Raw genomic sequence first — 19,464 nt, forward strand, 5'->3', positions numbered from 1 at the left:
AGTGAGGAATTCCCATTCCTGGCAGTAGGCTGCTGGGTGACTCGTGGGAAATCACTTTCACCTCACTATTTCACAACTTTCCCATCTCCTGAGGAAGACAAAGACTTTTACTGATGCAGGTATTGCTGTATGAAGGGGATGTGTCTACGTTATGCAATCTCTTTCTAATGACTAAACAGAAGCAGCTCAGTGTGACTTTTATGTCTAACTCAAATTGATGCACAGCAGTTATATTTTGAGCGAACTGAACTGAACGCCCATAAAAATGTGACCCTATTAAATCAACAGGGTAAGGTTCCCACTTGACAGTGCCCATATGGAGCACGACAGTGAAATCGGTGAGGCACAACACAGTTATGACCTCACACCAAGATTCAGCCCTGAATCAAATTCTGAATTATGACCTAAGAATTATGCACAGAAGACTATTCTTCAAATTCAGTCTAACAAAGCTTTAACACCAAGCTGTTTGGAGAGAATTTACAAACACGTAAAAGAATTTCATGTAAATTCCTATTTATATTTGTATACTGTTATTATAACCACAAATTATTCAGACACCTTTGCTCTCATCAGCCAGGTAACCAACACTGTGTCTTATTAGCAAGTGCTCAAAAAACCCTACAAAACAGGAAAAAATGCAAGCTTAGTAGGGAAAACAGCCTTTTTTCGGAGCTGAATTCTTAATAAAGTGAGATTAATTGGGCTGTATTTCGATGCAGGGATGCACGGGGATGGCTTCAGCTATGGGACTCAGGCAGACATGCTCTGATAGCTTTAGCTGCAAAATGTAAAATGTTATGTATGGCTCCTACTCATTTAGTCTGCCAAGGGCTATCATTGCCATGGCAGATCAACAGATTGGGGCATGTGTCCAGCCGTCCCCTGTCACTGCCAGGCCCAGGGAGGGCAGAGTGTGCCAAGATGCAGTGTTTCACCTTGGCAGCTCAGACACAACCACATATTCTGCTCTACAGTAGTAATTTCTGTGAAAGGAGTACCAGCTGCAACTATTATTAGCAACGTCTTAGGTTCCCCCAAGTATGGGCTCTAGACTTTGCCAGGGAGCTTGCCTGTCTGCAGATCAGATGCTAATTATATGAACAATGGCGAGAATTGTATTAATTAGAAAAAGGTATTTTAAAATACATTTGAAGCAAAAGCTATTAATGGAAGCAAAAGGTACTTGTCTACTTGTTTTGTTCTCACTTTTCATATAACCACTTTCTCTGGTTCTCAAAAAAAAATTTGTTGAACATATGTACAGTGTCCCCTCCCATACTGGTACATCTTTAGTTCATGCAAAGGAGGACAATTTTTTACAGTGTCTCAATTTCAGATAAAGACAACTCCAAACAGATTCAGTGAAATCACCAAATCAAATTATATTTCCTTTATTATGATCCTAAACATGCTTTGGAGATTTGGAAAGAGTTGTATGGAGAACTTTTGGGGGGAGGTATTGTGATTTGGGTTGGGTTTTGGTTTTTTTTATAACCAAACCAAAACAAAAAACCACTTTAATCTGATTTGGGTAAATACCTAAAGAACAATTTTCTATTTTCCTACATCTCCTTGCATTATTTCCATTTAAACTAAGTATTTGGTTTCAATTGTGCTTTAAGCTCTGTTCTGGCCTTTTCAGCAATTCTAGAAAAAAAGTCAAAGCAAATTATAATAAAATTAAAAACACAGAATGTTTTTCAAGTCAAAAAATTATTTTGATTTTTTATTTTTTGGGTGTTTTTTCATTATCTGTAACCAAAATTGCTAGCTGGAATAAATTTGGAAAAAAACCAGCTGTACTCTGGAACAAGAAGGTTTAGTGATATAAGTAATACAGGGCTTGTGTAGAAGTATAAGTCACTGCAGGATGGTAGTTTAGTAACTGCCCCAGTTGATCAGCTGTCCCTCTTCTTTGGATCAGTTATGGAGAGTGTTCATCATGAAAAAAATGAGAAATTGTTAATGAAAAATGTTTTTAAACTATATATCTTGCCAGATGTGTCTAACTCCATTCCCCCAGGCTTCATGGTTTGAGGTTTGTTGGCTTCTGCTTGCTTTTGTCCTAACTAGATATAACTTTTGAAATATACATTTATATGGAAAGTACTGTTCTAATGGCCACATGTCCAGATGTCATTTGGAGAAAGAAATTCGAATACCTCATACCACGCAGAGAATATTCTTGGGTTTCCTTTTCTCCATCTTCACATATGTTATTATCTAGCACTTAGGTTTAAAATGGGATCAGCATCTTGAATATGACAAGAAAGTCTTGATTTTACTACAGGTCAAGTAACGAACATCATCATTTTGAAAGTCAGTATTAAGTAATAATTAAAATAAAAAGGTGAAGAAAATGAAAAAAAAAAATAGACCGAATGCCAAAGTTAAATCCAATAGTCAATTTAATTGTGGTTTGTCTAATGCTGAAAACATGTTGTACATTAACCAGTAGGAAAAAATAGGTTATTTAAGTATTTTAACCTAAATGATGTTAAAAAAGCAACCTCTGCCTACTTCACAGTAATTTCTTTTTCATAGTCTATGGACCATTGAAAATACAAGTAATATTTGTAGTTTTTATAATCTCTCTGGTCCAAAAGCCCAATGTGTCATCTATCTGCCTCTGAATTACTACCCTGTTTGCTAATAACAAGCATAATGATAGAATAACTTGTATGTCCTTCTCAAGCATTACATTTTAGTTAAAGCAGAATTTAAAGTCAGTTCAAACTTTCATTGGATCTACTAAATATTCAAGGTAAAGGAAGCCTTTAAAAATATGAAATCAATACATGCATTCTGTGGCATCAGATGGTTGGTCCTCCTTTGATGCCGCTCTGCTCTTCTATCCCAAGTACTTCATGTTCCACACCAAAGGCAACAATTCACTTTGAACAACTGGAGTTCAAACTGTGCATAGAAAACATATTTAGATACTCCGAGTGCTTTTCCTTTCAGATGTATTAGGCTTTATAAAAATGCTACTTTCTTTTAACACTACTGCTGCCGAAATAATAATTTTTAAATGTGGCATAGTGTATTTTAAGTACATAGTAAAATTGCACAAGTAATAATAGTGTCATTTAAAAGAATGAGGTAGACGTAGTACTATGATTGATAAGATAATGGAAATGTATTTATATGTTGTAATTACCAAATAAGTAGTATATTTTGATTCCTTCTAATGAATTGTCAGCGGTGCCTGCAGTTTGATTTAGAAAGGCTTATGTCTTTAAAGTACTCTAACTATAACTAATACGATTTCCACAAAGTATTGCAGTGCTATATTTAAAAGTTAATTTTATATTAATTATTATTTAAGTATTAATATCTTTGGATTTAATTTAAAGATTGTAATTGAATGAAAGCTTATAATGCATTATTAATGTCTATTATTTAATGTTATTTATAATATCAAACATCTTGTTGATATTTTTAAATAAGAACATAGATGGGTAAATCATTATACAGTGCAAAATTAGGAAAATGAAAGAGATGCATCTTATCCCTGTTATCTCTGCTTCTGTTCCTTCCTTTATTGCATTTTGTTTCACAAGATATTGAAGATCTAATGAATATTCAAATATATGCAAATCCTATCCCAGCACCTTACATCATACACACAAAACACATACACTTTACATATAATTAGATCCCACATGTATCTCCATTTTACAAGATCCTGGTGCTCTTATCCATTATAGACAAGGTTTTGTAGGAATTCCATTGACCCAAGGAATTGTCCAGATACAAAATTACAGAAGATCTAATCGAGTTGGCTATCAAAAACAAGAGATGCAGCAACCTGTTAATTGTCTTTCACTCATCTCCTCACCCATCCTGCACGTGAAAAACAAGACTCCTTTCTCCTTCACAGCTTCACTTGCAAGACAGCAGGATGTTCAGATTCTCATTCAACCTTTGGTGAAACTAATTGCTCAAAATTGCTCATTTTTTATATGTGGCACAATGTTACCTGAAGGAGCATCGACTCTTCCTGCTATGTGACAATGTAATATAAAGAGCTGTGCTCTTGACTGGTGCCTCCATTTATATGAATTCCCACAACAACCAAATCCTTTCAGGATAAGCCTGGAGGCACTTGTTCCGCTTGATAATTTGTCAACTTTGTCTGTTCAGCAAACTTTTTTGGGGGGGAAGAAGTTTTTTGTAGACCTTATCAGAAATTAATCAAAATTGATTCTTACAGTACACAAAATTCTGTGCTTTTGTTTTCAAATAAAAATATAAAAACTGTAACATTCCATTATTTTGAAAACAAGCTGCTGAGTACTGAATGAAACAATTCATCAAAGTATTTAATATAACATAATTGCAGCACAAAAAAAATGCAACTTAATGATTCAGGAAAAAAAAGAGGCTATAGTCTGTACCTAGTAAAAGCTGTCCTTGGTGTTTTAAAATTAATGAAATATTTTACAACTATCTTTTTAACTCTTGTATTCTCTTCCTAGATTAAGTTGGTTTTATCACTCTATGTCAGTATTACTCACTACTACATCATATCCTACACAAAATAACACAAATATATGGATGGACAAATAATACTGATTTTATTTTAGGAGAAAACCCAAAATTAATTTTGAGTGTGAAACTACAGCCTCAGAATTATGGGAAAACACCACTGTAGAATTTTACCCTTCACGTTACAGTCTGGGTGACTAAGACTGTGGTTAGCAGAGACATCCTCTTCTTTCCATCTTGATTTTTTTACCCATTAATTCAGTATCTCCCTTCCTCTTGAGTTCACTTACTTATGTCCGTATCACACAAATCAGTTCCTTGAGTGTTTGCTGCAAACCCCCAACTGCTTTTGGCGTATCATGGCTGCACATCAAATGAATGGTGACATTTTATTTACATGTGAATGATGTCTTTCTGAGCGAGGATGAAGTGCTCTCTGGAAGTGCCTCTCTCTATCAGCTGTAGGGGAAGTAGGCAAGGAGCTTTTACTAAATGCCTTATTTTCAGGTGTCTAAAACTGCATTATGAATCCACCATTGTAATATGGAGTGAAAAATATAGGGAGTAGCCAAACCTAATCTGAAGTCCTGGCTAATTTTTTCCTTTACCCTCATCCCTCTTTGTTTCCATGGGTCCATCTCTCTTCCTCCTCTACCTTTGTGTCATCTGCCTTGTGCTTGGCAGCACTAAAACTCAATTGTGTCCTTTAGTCACCTGTCATTTATGCAGTGACCTTATGCTGCTTCAGGAAGAGACCTTTCTTCATACTTGAACAACATTGCATATTATTCCTTTCCTTCTGTTTATTTTTTGACTGTTCTAATAATATTATTGTCTCTAAAAATATTCCTTTTATTTTTCATTATTCACATAACGTTCCACTTTTTAATCTTTTCAGTCTCTGCAGCTTTGCTGTCATAACCTAGTTCACCTCTGTGGTGATGACCATGCAGCATTGCATGCCACAAAAGCTAAGTAATAAAGCCCAAATGTTAGCTTGTTTTGAATTTTCCCAGATTTCTGTGTTCCTCTTCTTCACACCACTCCAGTGCTTTTGGGCTGTGATTCATCAGCAGAACATGTCTTGAAGTGCTTTGCTGCATAAGAACAAACTGAACCAGAAATAAAAATGCTTTGCTGAACCCAGGTCTGAGAGATGATGGTACTCTTGAGGACAGCAGCCTTTCTCATAAAAACATGCAGTACCTATTTCAAGTAAGGGTTTATCAGTATTTCTGATATCAGAAATGTCAGGATGTGAAGAATTTCTGTCTTTAAAGATGTGATAGCTATATTTATAATCACAGGAAAAGTTAAGTCGGAAGGGACCTCTGGAGGTCATTAGGTCCAACAGTGTAAAACAGTGCCAAATCTGAGATTTGGCTTTTTGAGGCCCTACTCCACCTAAATTATTGAAATCTCAAAGAAAAAATATTCTACAGCCTCTCAGGTTGAGCCTGTCCCAACTCTCAACCATCACTTTAGTCACTAAGAAAATAGTTTTTTCCTTCTCCCCACCCAGAATTTCCTTTCTAGCAATTTTCCTTGAGTCCTTTCAGTATGACCCTCTGCAAAAGTCTGGCTCCATCTTTTTTGTAATCCTACCCCAGTGGCAGTCAGCAGCAGTTAAATCGCCACTTAGACTTCTCTTCCCCATGCTGAACATACGCAACAGTCTCAGCCTCTCCTTGAATACTTGTCCCAGCCCTTTTGTGGCCCTTCTCTGGTCTCTCTCTGGTTTGCTGCTGTCATTGTTGTGCTGGACACCTAGAACTGGACATAAAGTACCTAAGACTATTACATGAGTTGGTGACCAAGTAAAAAATCAGTAGCCACAAAACACTGTATCTGGCTATATAAAGCAAAATGCTGGTAAAGTTCTGCAAAGACGAAGAAGAACAAGACAGAAGTGCCCTCCATCCCCACAAAGTGTACAGCAAAGCAACAGAAGGGCACCAGGGAAATTCAAATTATGAAACATTCTTGATGAAATATTAATAAAACCATACTATGGTCTTAATTGCTATAATTTAACACCCTGTATGGTATAAATATTTTAGAAACATGGTAAAATGGAACATTAAGAAGGGGTCAAGGGATAATAATATACATTAATCTTGATTGGCGGAGATGTATACCTCATACTTAATTTATGTTTATACTACTGTTCTGTATTCATTTTTGAAGAGTAGTGGGTGGAATAAGCTATATGTATGTATCATATATTGAGACATACATGTTATGTGTGTATGTGTAGATTAGTGTAGGTATTTATAAAGTAAAGGGCTCTGGCATATGATATATACATATTTAAGAAGAAAAAAGGAATTTTAAAATGCTTCCACAAGAGCATCCTCTCCTTTAGAAATCAGTCACGGATCTAGCAGCCTACAAAAGCAAGGGGGGGAGGAAATATGCAAACCACTTTCTTACAAAATTGTTTCCTGAGGAAGTCATTATCTGTACTGCCCTTGTAATAGCCACCTTTCTTTTTCAGCAGCAAATATTTCTTTTAAGGCTGGTTTCCATATATTTGCATCACGGGGAAGCTCTGGAAACAAGCCTGCGCTGTGGCCGCGCCGTCGGGGAGGGGAGCGCGCTGCAAGGATGGCTTCATGCACAGCTGTAGGGGTACTTGCCAGCCTGTCTTGGTAGGAGAAAGTCTGCCTGTCAAATGGAGCAGCCAGGGAGAAGTCAGAAAACATTTCACTGAGCTTTTAACTCTCCTATAGATTTTCATCCCATAAGGAAGCTATTGTGCTAATTTTTTGCAGAAAATAGCATGCAGAAATTGCTTGAAATTGCTGGCACTCTAATAGTGACCTATGCCCATGTATGCATAAAGCGGATAGGCATTTCATTTACATTTATCGTAAATTGTATGCAGTAATGATTTCTATGTGTTAAATTGCATAATCCATACAAGTCTGACAGTCTCATAAAGGCTGTGGGCCGATGTCCTCTTTTCAATGCGTCAGTGCCAATGAAAGTGGTTATCGTACCCTTGACAGAGATTACCGCCATCTTCTATCTGCTGGTGGAACAGCTCCCGCCATCACTCTTCCAACTGCACCAGTCAAAATTTACCATGTAAACTGAAAGAGTTTACATAGCAGATTTTTTTGCTAATGATGCACATTTTGCTGAAAAATGATAAGGTGCTACGCACAAGAGTGTGTAGCTGGCATTTTGATGGCCAGTAAACTCTTTTACCAGCAGGGCTAGCTCCTGATACACAGTATTAGTCCACAGCCTCACCCTCTGTCAACTCATCTCTCTTCTTCAGTTCTAATGTTTCTGCAGGTGCTTACGATTGTTTTAAAAAAAAAACAAAAAAAAAACAAAAACCAGCATGACAGAAAAGCTTTTCTTTCTGAATATAGGATTCGTCCACAAAGTGCGCAGAGGTCTGAGACACAGAACGGCATTTTGCCCAATGAGAGGTTTATAGTCTGATTTATAATCCACTCAGATTGAACTGGCATCGCAGGGAGTGGGGCTGTCCAGGTATCCTTTTTTACACTTTGTAAGGATGTCCTAAAAAATATTTTCATTGCATTGTTAGAGGAGAGATGGTGCCAGCAGAAACTCATGCCAGTAAGTACTGGATTAAGCCTACTGCAAAAGAGACACCTCTCCATCACACCCGTTACAGAAAAGGAAAGCTTTGCCTTTGCTTCCAGCACTTCTGGGAGAGCTGATCAGAGTGCCCTTTCTTGACATTTCTCAGTATTTTAAATCCTGCCAAAAAGTCTCTTCTGCTCCTCTAAACAGTGAAATGGTGAGAGCGCTGCAGCTTTTAAAGGATTTATAAGGCTTAACCGATCACATCCTTTCCTGTGCCAAAAAAGAAGAGAAAGAATGTTGTGTGGATGGATGTTGCGTTGGTATTCTGTAGTTGTGTTGCCTAATATCAATTCCTTGTCATCTGTCTCTGTAGCCATTTACTGCCTCCAGTTGTTTGGTAGATCTAAGCTCTTTTGCACAGGAACCACCTTTTAGTTGTGTGTTTGCACAGTGTCTGACCTATGAGGATCCTGGCCATGAGAAAAATTTGTAGTTTCTGTAGAAATAATCATAATATTTTGAGTAGGAGTTCAGCAGCCCTGACTGCCTAAAGTAAGGATGACTCTGGGGAGGGGAGAAGAAACATGTGAAAGCACTCACTGGGGGATTGAATTTCTGGTAGCTACTGCCAAGCCCTGAAGAAAGGTCTTCAGAGGCAAGTAACAGAGACTTTAACCTTTCCCTGTAAAGCTGTCCCCAGAATCTGCAAAGTAGCCGTTCTTCAGATCACTTAGGTCTTTCCTGTTAAATCCTTCTTCTCATTCCCATCCAATGTGCATACCTGCACACACATACACGTGCATGTTCTGTAAATGAGCTTAGAACTCAGTCATCCCTGTGGGCAAGCCTTTACCCTCCTTATTTTGCACTTCACCCATCCAAGGATAAACATAATGCTTTTTTACGTTATGATTAAAGTTTATTTTCCTTAAAAAACATTGGGCCTATCTATCTGAACTATGAGTAGGCTTCACTGAATCTTCTACTTTTTGCTGATTTTAAAGAAATTCTCTTAAAGGTAGCAATGTAGCCATCAAAGTTTTCATTAAGGCAGAATTATGAAAAATTATTGTGAGAAACGATGGGCACGTTAACATTGTCCCTGTTCACTGTCACCTGAAAGCTTTATTGTGACTCCTGTTACTAGTGGCATCCTTGGTAATAAACATTTTCATTTTATTCTGAGGGCACAGCAAATAGATTTTGTTAGTGAATGACCTTGTGCATTAGCTGTGTTATTCATGATTTAGTGAGCCAGTCAGTTGAAATATTGCTAATGTTTTCCCAACTCGGTCTTGTTACATTTGTGCCATGAGGATGACATTAAGTGTAGTTGTAGATGAATAACAAATAATATGACTTGTAGTTGCGTTTTGGATCATTAAAGAAATGAACCTACAGAGTACTGTTTTATTAACTGAGGAAATGACTGAAAAAAATTATAGTTCTTGAATGTGTATTTGTTAAAAATAACAACAGTTTGGCATGCTGAGAATTAGTGGTAGCGCCTCTAAAATTTTTCATATACCCGTGCAAACACATTACAGTGTCCATCCAAAGATTCTGACAGATTTTAAATAAGAGTAAGAACAATTCATACATTTCAGGCTGTTTATATGAGAAGACTCAAAAAGGTGCAAGCAGGAGAATGCTAAAAAAGTACTTCATTACAAAGATGAGGTTTAATAGTTAGAAGGCAATATGTGTATTTTTAAATATTATATATTATAATGTCAAAGGGGGTCAGTGTACTTTCCAGGGAGACCCTCAGGAGGAGTGCATCTTTAAAAGTGTAATGTCTGTTCTTGGTTTTCTTTTCCTGAATTCTTTGGTTTGTTTTATGCTGAAAAAATAATAGAAGCTATAGAAAAAGTAGCTGGTACAATTCTGGAGAGATGGTCTAGTCCTTTCCCTTGCCCCAGTAACACATCATCTGTTCTAAAGAAACGACACAAGGTCAGTTAAATTCCAGATAACTAGGTTCCTGGATTTCTACAACCATAAGTAGCAACATCTGGATCACTACAATGGTTTTTGCTGTTTATAAACCACCCCAATTAATATTGCTAGAAAAGCAAGAACAGGGGAGAAAATTGTATTTTAGATACTACTAGTCCTGGACACTAGGTAGGCAAATATTTTTGTTCTCATTAGATGGAGATGGTCATAGAAGCTTATAATTTTGCTACTTTTTCTAAAGCATTAGAAAGACAAGGAACAGATCTTATGTAAATGTTTATATTTTTAAAGAGGACAGACAGTTCTTATTTAAAAATAATAAAACACAAAAAAGAGATGCAGTGGATATCCTGAGGGATCAAAATGAAGTATATGGAAGGAGAGAATATTCAAATAGAAGCAAAAAGCAGATGCAAAGCTAGAATATGTCGCTACCCATGAAAAGCTGAGTAACTGCCATTATCTGTTTGATTTTTTTGTAGTATTTTCATCACAAGAAAATTGAAGCATTCTGTTGAAGGCGGCAGCAAAACTGTTCTTTTATAATGCCATTCCAAAACCATGCCTATTTAAAAGGAAGGAAAAGAAGCTGTGGCCTTAAGCTCATTTTGTGGAATGTTACTTTCCTCAGTGTTGTGAAGGTGAGGAGGCAAGGATTTCCCTGCACTAAGAAGGGCTGAGAGAGATCCAGGTGGTCCCTCTTACCTGCCCATCCCCTAGGACCACAAATCTTGCCTTCTAATTTATAAATGTTCAGATTAAGGATACGGTGGTGAATTTTAATGTTAAGGTAACTGGGACTTTAAAAAGTACAAATAAGAAATTGATCTAGACATTAGCAATCAGCCCAGAAAGGAGCTTGCCGGGAAAAATTGTCTGCACTTGCCTCAGTACTCATGTCCCTTTGGTCTACTTGAATGTATTCTGCTCCAGCTTCAGCTCAACATACTGCAGGTTGTTTTAGCTGAATTTTCCATACAGAGCTGAAACTTGTCAAAGAATATTTCTGTGAACAAATTTTGATGTGAAAGGTGGAATGACACTTCTTTTTTCATTTTCTGCTAACTCTGGCTGAATTGGCACACCTTTAGTGATAAATAATGGATAAGTGTTTTAAGTATGCAGGCAAATCGTTACACATGCATGTGCTGTATTCCATCAAGTAATATGCAGCATTGACTCATCACTGTTCAAATGGTCAATAGTATTAAAAATTGCCACTGTTAAGAATTCATTGAAATATATTCTGTATTTGTAAAACATACATAGCTGAAGCATGGTTATTTTCATTATTAGTACTCAAAACTCTACTATTGCTGTACATCAACTTCCTTATATTATTTAGGAGATTATTTTTGATAATGGGCTTCTGAAGCTCTGCAAGAAAGTATTTAGAATAGATAAAGGTTTTTCATTTCTACAGTTCTAATTCATAAAAACTGGGTTTGGTGATACTTTAAGAAAAGGAACCATCACATTGACACCACACCTTGAAAGGTCTAGTGTTGGCCAGCAGTAGGAGGACAAAGATAAATTCAAATAAAGTTAATTCCTCTCTAGAAGTGGCATTGTTGATTCGACTGTTTTGGAATCATAGAATCATAGAATATCTCAAGTTTGAAGGCACCCATTAGGATCACGAAGTCCAACTCCCCGCTCCTCACAGGACTACCTAAAACTAAACCATATGAGTAAGAGCATCGTCCAGACGCTCCTTGAACTCTGGCAGGCTTGGTGCCATGACTGCTTCTCTGGGGAGCCCGTTCCACTGACCAACCACCCTCTCAGTGAAGAACCTTTTCCTAATGTTCAATCTGAACTTCCCTTGACACAGTTTCATTCCATTTCCTTATGCCCTATTGCTGGTGACCAGAGAGAAGAGATCACCACCTCCCCCTCTGCTGCCCCACCAAGGAAGGTGTAGACTGCGATGAGGTCACCCCTCAGCCTTCTTTTCTCCAAGCCAAACAAGCCAAGTGACCTCAGCTGCTCCTCGTAAGTGTTGCCCTGGAGACCTTTCACCATCTTGGCCACCCTCCTCTGGACACACTCTAATAGTTTGACGTCCTTCTAAATATAAATTGAGGCACCCAAAACTGCACACAGTACTTGAGGTGGGGCCGCACCAGTGCAGTGTAGAGTGGTACCATCACCTCCCTTGACTGGCCAGCTATGCTGTGCTTTACTGCTAAAGTATTTTGGAGCTTATATACATATGTTTCTTATAAAGGTTTGCTTGTGGCAGGAAAAGAAAATTGACTGGTTGACCCAACAGGCCCTTCCAGGTCTGTATTTATATGTGATGAAAAAATTATACCTATCTCAGGATGGGGTAAGTCAATCTCTGATGATACTTATTTACTTCTCTTGACTAGTGGGGGAGCCTTGACTTGCGTCTTAGTTGAGACAGCAGTTAGTAGAGGTGGATCTCACTGTTAACATGAAAGCTCCAAATAAATTAAAAAATGTTATTTCATATATCCCAAAATCCTTTATTACAATTTAAATATCACATTTTAGAACAGCAGTATGGAAATTTTAAAGGACAGTTAAAGGAAAACATACAATGGAGCAGCTATTTATTAAATAAGTAAAAATAAATCAATGCAAGCAGTCAGGCAGAAATAATGTGTTTAAAACACAGACCTAATCTATGCAAACAGACTGCTACGTGAGGTCTTTGCCACTCTATCCTTGAATATTCTCTGACCATGGGACATTAGGGATGTGGGAGGTAGCTGGTTTAGAGGGGAAAGTGACACTGTTTTAGTCAATGAACCTAAAAAAATATATAGGTCTTGCCACCTAATCAAGTATGGGCCAATTTTTCTCTTACAGCAATGTGCAGTGCTTCTATTTGCCTGACAAATGGATTTTGTGTGTATTTTTTGAACAGAATTAAAGACAAACAGAGATGGAAAATTGCTTGATTGTGTGCATGGAGGATTGGCTGTCTTGTACCTAAAACTGTGAGAATGCAAAGGTGCACTGGGAGTGGTGAACATTGCCTGAATTTTCATCTGCTGGTTTTATTGGCTAGAACAGGTTGTAAAGGATGTGTGCCCTCAAAATTGCTGGAGATGCAAACGATATTTTAAATTACTCCAGGCAGCAAGGTGCTGCATCTGAACAGATTGAAAGCTGAAATGTTGATATCAGAAATTAAATTAATGCACGTGAGATTGAAACAATATCTAATTAAAATCATTTGAAAAATGACTTGAAAATTGAATATGACATAATATTTAGCAGGCTGTCGCTAGTACAGCTATGCGGCTTTGACTTTTCCGCAATCATTTTCATTCCAGGCCTGGCTGCCAGTTAACTAGAAATTACATGTGAAGCGACTATCTCACGCCATCACTGAGCAAAGATTGGAAGACAAAATACCTCTTGCCCCCATCCTGTGTACTTGTCCTTCACTAATTGAATTGTAGAATTTAGTAAAGGGATCCTTCTTCCCCTTGTGTCTGGCCACTTGAGTTAGTCATTATTGTTTCAAGCTGGAGCATTTTGAATGCTCACATTGTAGTTTTGACTTATTTACTTGCAGCCTGATGCTATTCCTGCCCAGGGAGAGGAGTTACAGATTCACAGACTGTAGCTCCTGGCAGGAGTGCCCAGGGTTTTGGGGTGCCCAGCAGAGGGTCTCCATGCACCACCCTGGAGACATGTACCAAAGTCAAGGAGAGTTTATTTTGTATTCCACAAACAGTGGTACCTAAGTATCTGATTCAAAGTTCATCAAAGTACTTTTTAATTACTTCCAACAAAGGACAGTGAATGAGGTCAGCACACCTACGTAACACCGAAAAAATGAACCGAGAGTGTGGTTTTCCTCTGTCCCATTCTCATTTAATGGTGTGAATGCCTCAGCAGTTTCATCGGCTGTGCAAAGGCAGGTTTACTCTTCGGCTGTGTTCATCTCAACAAGGAGAGACCCCAAATATTATGGGAATCCATTTTCACTGAATTTCAAGGGACCAAGGTTTTAGCGCCTGCGATGTATATGCATGTCACAGTGCCTGGGTCTGCCAAACATAAAGGTGGCCTTTCGGGTCCACCCTATGAAGTATCTTTCCGTATAATCTGGGGGTTCTTTGTAGGGGAGGAAAAAGCAAAGACTAACTTGATGTAAATAAATACAACATCTGCTTGTGTTAGATTCGGGAAAGTTGTTAAAAAGTTAAAATCTGTAGTATACACCATCTCTCTGGATTTCCCTTCCTCCTTTTCCCTTTCCTTTCCTTAAAGAAGGGAAAATAAATTAAATTCTTCTGAATGTGGCTCTGCGAAAGGAGCTTTGCAACAAGCTGTTGGGAAGAAGACAGTTGTAGAATTCATCTGACAGCCTACAGTAAATCTGAATTAATTGCCCTCCATCACTTTATTGACTAGAGGTCCAGTCAATATAGTTAGTGAGTCTAGGGCATGAATTGGCTCATTCTAAAATGAGCATGTAATAGAGGTCAGGGGAATCATATGTCTGTAAGTACTTCTTTTTCTACATTTAATTAAATACAGCACACCCTCAAAGTCAGATTCACAGCAGAACAATCAGGTTTCCTTGTGCATGACACCATCTTCCCACAACTACTTTTCGTATTTAAGGGTGGTTTCTTCTCTGGAGCAGGTAAATCCTGCAGCAGCACAGGAGACGGGACCCAAGCCTCCTGCAGAAACCATTCTCTTGGCCCGCTTGTGCCAGTCTGCGCTCGCACGAGTAAGCCAGAGGGTGCAGCTGTGTCCTGGTTTCGGCTGGGACAGTTAATTTTCTTCCTAGTAGCTGCTATGGTGCTGTGTTTTGGATTTAGTACTAGAAGAATGTTGATAACACACTGATGTTTTGGTTGTTGCTGGGTAGTGCTTAGACTGGCCAAGGACTTCTCAGCTCTCAGCTCTGCCAGGTGCACAAGAAGCTGGGGGGGACACAGCCAGGAGAGCTGACCCAAACTGGCCAAAGGGCTATTCCAGACCATATGACATCCTGCTCACTATATGAGCTGGGGGAAGAAGAAGGAAATGGGGGACATTCGGAGTGATGGCGTTTGTCTTCCCAAGTCACCGTTACACGTGATGGAGCCCAGCTTTCCTGGGAATGGCTGAGCCCCTGCCTGTCCATGGGAAGTGGTGAATGAATTCCTTGCTTTGCTTTGCTTGCGTGCGTGGCTTTTTGCTTTCCCTGTTAAACTGTCTTTATCTCAAACCATGAGTTTTCTCACTTTTACTCTTCTGATTCTCTCCCCTGTCCCATTGTGGGGGGAGTGAGCGAGCAGCTGCGTGGGGCTGAGTTGCCAGCCAGGTTAAACCACAACAAGTTGTGCCTGGCAACCTGCTTTATAGCAAACCTCTGTAAGCCACCCATTTTTCAGGGCTTCCTTCTTCCAGAAGAGCTATAATGAGGCTGGAGGTCTGCTCGAAGCCCTGTATAACTTGCTTCTCCTAATAACCAATGGACTCTAAGATTAAACCTGCCAACTACAAAACTAGACACTCAAATTCCTGACTGTGCTGCTGACAGATAACTTTGCTAAAGGAAATAAGCATTAGCACTCAGAAAATACATCAGACCTCCCTCAGGTTAGTGAAGCCTATGAACAGTGACAATCCCTGCCCTTAAACACTCAGTAACACCCTCATCGTGCTCTCTAATAGAGCAAAGCCATTAAGTTGTCCCCATTGTAATTTAGATCACAGAAGAGACTTCCACATATTCTTTCAGGTTAAAATAACTGGTATACAGAGAGTAGGCAAAATTATTCCACTGTAGCTACGTGCTTAATTATATGGAATACTGCATAAATTGTCAAGTGCAAAGAATTATTCTGATAAATTAAAATACTAATTAAATAGGCTATTGCAGAATTTTGAGAACATTATAGGGCTCCGCTTCTTCAGGTAATTTGCATATCCTTCATCTAGTGAATTTAATTTAAAAGCCTTCTTTTTTGTGTGTTTGGAAGCCCTTTTTGTTTCAGTGGAAGATTAAAAAAGGGATTTATATGTTGCTAACTGGGTTGGGATTTTTTTTTTTTGCTTTTTTTTGAATAGCTGTTTTTATTATGCCTCTTTGCTGATGAGTTTGTCAGTTCTCCATTAGTATTTCAGGACTTGAAACTGTGGCCATAAAAAATCAACTTTGGTGGAATGTGCAATATACCATGTTACCCAGAATTATAATTTCCAGGTCATAAAATGTGCCACAGAAACATCATCTGCTGTATATCTGTATTGGAATAAAAGCTAGCAGGTAGTACACTAAAATACTTTAAAAAAAAAAAAAAAAATTAGGCCAGTTTTCAAAACTCAACCCACAAGTTTCTTTCTCACTTTTACCCTTCCAATTCTTCCCCCACCCCACCGGGACAGGGGGAATGAGTGAGAGGCTGTTGGAAAAAAAGCTAGCAGGTAGTAACCTAAAAAACTTTAAAAAAAAAAAAAAAATTAGGCCAGTTTTCAAAAGATCAGTAGCTTGTACTTAATATCTGAATTTATTTTCCCACCACTTCTTCCTCATCTAGCTATAGGTTATCAACTATGTTTTATTGTCTTAAATTCTCCATTATAGTTATAGGTAGAAAAAAATAGGTAGTTATATTCACCGTTCAGCAGCTTGAAGAGGCTGCTTGATATGTAGTTGATGCTTCAGCTTCAGCACGGCTGGTTTTGACAGAATTTCTTGACCTTCCCGAACTGCTTGTGGAGTTCAAGGTTAGCTAAAATATGCTCCTATACATGCCTGGAGTGAACATGCCGGAGACTGTCTGCTGTGTCTCTCTGCAATCTGACAGTGCCCGAGCTTGACCATTTTCAGGTTATGATTTAATCAATAACACGTCATTCCTTCATGCCTCCTAATTTTGGCAGGGTTTATGTTAGCATGGCTGTCAGAGCTGTCCTTTGTGGTTTAGTGAATATCCAGGGGGAAAGGAGGTGTTAAGTAAACTTTTTTTCTGTTTTTTAATATCAAAGCTTCAATAATTAAAGTCTGCAGGAAACCTATAAAAAGGAGGTCAAATATGTAATAGTAATTATAAAATTCAGTGATTCAGCAGAGCCAATATTTTCTATTAACTGTTCATGTGGTAGGAAATTACACGCTGGGATTTAAGCCTTGTTTACTTATACCCTTTTATTTTGCGGCCACTCTGCTGTGCAGTTTTCTTTATCCTAAGCTACCAAAGAATCATTTGTCGGACCATTCAGTTTCTTTGAAGGAGGCTGTGGGGCTTTCTGGCTTTATAAATCTTCTGAATTTTTGCATTTGGTAGAAATCTGCCTTTAACGTGTATGCTGGGTGTGAGGCAGTCAGTGTGGTAGCACGGCACACCTTTGCAATGAAATGGCACGTTCAAAGGGGAGAATGTTGTCATGTGAGATGGCAGGCCATCAGTCATCACTGAAGCAGTATAGTCCAGAGGCATCTGAAGGCTGAAAATCAAGCTTGTTGGCAAAGATTTACTTGTTTTTTGGAAATCATACTGCACAACATATACAACACAGTGAAAATGTAGCCTCAAATTGTGTGGCCCAGGCAACTGTCCTTTTCATGTGGTCCCCGTGACTTTGGGTGGAATAAATATGTTTGTGAATGTGTAAAGCACGGCATAAGTATTAAGCATGTCAGTATTGTATGCGGTTTTTAGGCAGCCATCCAGCAAGACATGGTTTTAAGCTTTCTTAGCTTGGGACTCCATGTTCCTAACTGCTTAATCGGTAGCATATTAAAAAGAAGCAAAGATAAAGCTGTGTGGGTCTAAAAGGTGGACAGAGCTTTCCTCTCCATCTAAATCACAGGCAATATTCATCCCTTGCTGAAGGCAGTCAGAAAAGTTTCTCTGTATTAGAATTGCTTGAGGTTTCACTTCTTGAGTCTTTGCACATACAAACTCTTACCAAAATCTTTCCACATTTTGGATATATGAGGTGAGATTGAGCCCTAATGATACGACTCACCTCTGAAATAAATGTGAGTCATTTGTGTTGCACTTTGGACAAACTAAATAACGTATCCGCTCACAATAATATTGCTTCTGAGAATTGTCTGCTGCAATGTGAACTGTTTGGAATATGTTTTGAACAGCAAAAATTAAAGACTATTTTTCACAAATGAAAGAAGAATATATTAAATCCTTTCAGTATTTTTATGTAAATCTACAGCGTACAATATGTTCTAGCATACTTCTTGTCCTTTCTGGTAGAAAAGTTTCCTTTAGGCAACTTAAATTGAGAAGCTGAGTCTATCCAGCTCATTCGTGTCCGTAATCAAAGGAGAGAGATAGGTGCTTGCAGATGTGTGTAAAATATGTGGGATGACTCATGTCATTAAATGTCCATCCCTTTCCGTCGACTGCAGAGAGAACCTAGATGACTCACTGGGATTACATAGTCAGTGACTGGACGGCTAAAGAGAGGACAGTGTAACAAGGCTCCAAGGCTTCATTTCTACTCATAAATAAATCAAGCCAGGTGCCTGGGGTTTGGCCATGAGTCCAATTGGCACAGTTTGCATCTAGAAGGTTAAAGTCTTCCCATCCAAAACAGGATGACCTTACCCATAGAATCATAGAATCATTCAGGTTGGAAAAGACCTTTAAGATCATCGAGCCCAACCGTTAACCTAACCCTGCCATCCCACCACTAAGCCATGTCCCTAAGCACCTCGTCTGCCCATCTTTTAAATGCCTCCAGGGATGGGGACTCGACCATGGGAAGTGGTCGAGTCAATTCCCACACCCCCAGCTGGGAATAATCTCACCCTTGTGCTGTCCCCAGAACTGTGGTTGGGCATTGTTTTGTGAGAATAGAGGCAGGCAGAGGCCAAAATCATGTGCAGACCATAGTAATGTTTTAAAAGTACAGGCAATGGTAACACAGCGCTCAAGTTCATGCTCTGGACATGCTTGGGTTACAAGTATAGATGTAGTCTTAGCGATTACCATCTCAATTTTGCATTTAGCTGTTTTATGCTGGATTACTTTGTTTTGAATGTTTATACTTATAGAGAAGCTGACAAATAGGGAAAATCTAAATTTTGAAAAGGAAAATACTGTGGATTGCATCCTGATGTTGGGAGATAAACTATTTATCTGCTAGGTAACAGTCTGTCATTTGTTATAAAATGCCCTACACAGTGACAGTGCTGTTGTAATGGTAAGGTGTTGCCCTGCTCTTCACTGCAAGGAAGACAGTGGAAACTTTCCAAAGAAGACAACTTTCCAAACATATTGTGTATATGTGTTAAATGTGTGTGATGCTGTGTATACAAGGAAACTAGAATTAGTTTGGCTTTCTTTTTCACGTCTTGATGAACAATTAATGGCATACGTATGCATTCAAAAAACTGACTAGCAGAGTTGCTATCAGGGAAAGACATTCCATGCATGGCATAGGTAGGATCAGTCATGAATTTATTGATGGAGGAAAGAAGGTTTGCTATACTGC

The 19,464-nt window shown here is 38.5% G+C and overlaps 1 protein-coding gene across 1 annotated transcript in view; it reads left to right on the forward strand.

Annotated features, from left to right (window-relative positions):
• Positions 1-19,464, forward strand: part of PTPRN2 (protein tyrosine phosphatase receptor type N2) — a gene marked incomplete at its 5' end in the record, with an annotated part of 501,249 nt that overhangs the window by 235,239 nt on the left and 246,546 nt on the right. The window lies entirely within an intron of this gene.

This window comes from Egretta garzetta, unplaced genomic scaffold (assembly GCF_000687185.1).
Source record: "Egretta garzetta isolate BGI_Z169 unplaced genomic scaffold, ASM68718v1 scaffold633, whole genome shotgun sequence".
Classification (NCBI taxonomy): Eukaryota; Metazoa; Chordata; class Aves; order Pelecaniformes; family Ardeidae; genus Egretta; species Egretta garzetta.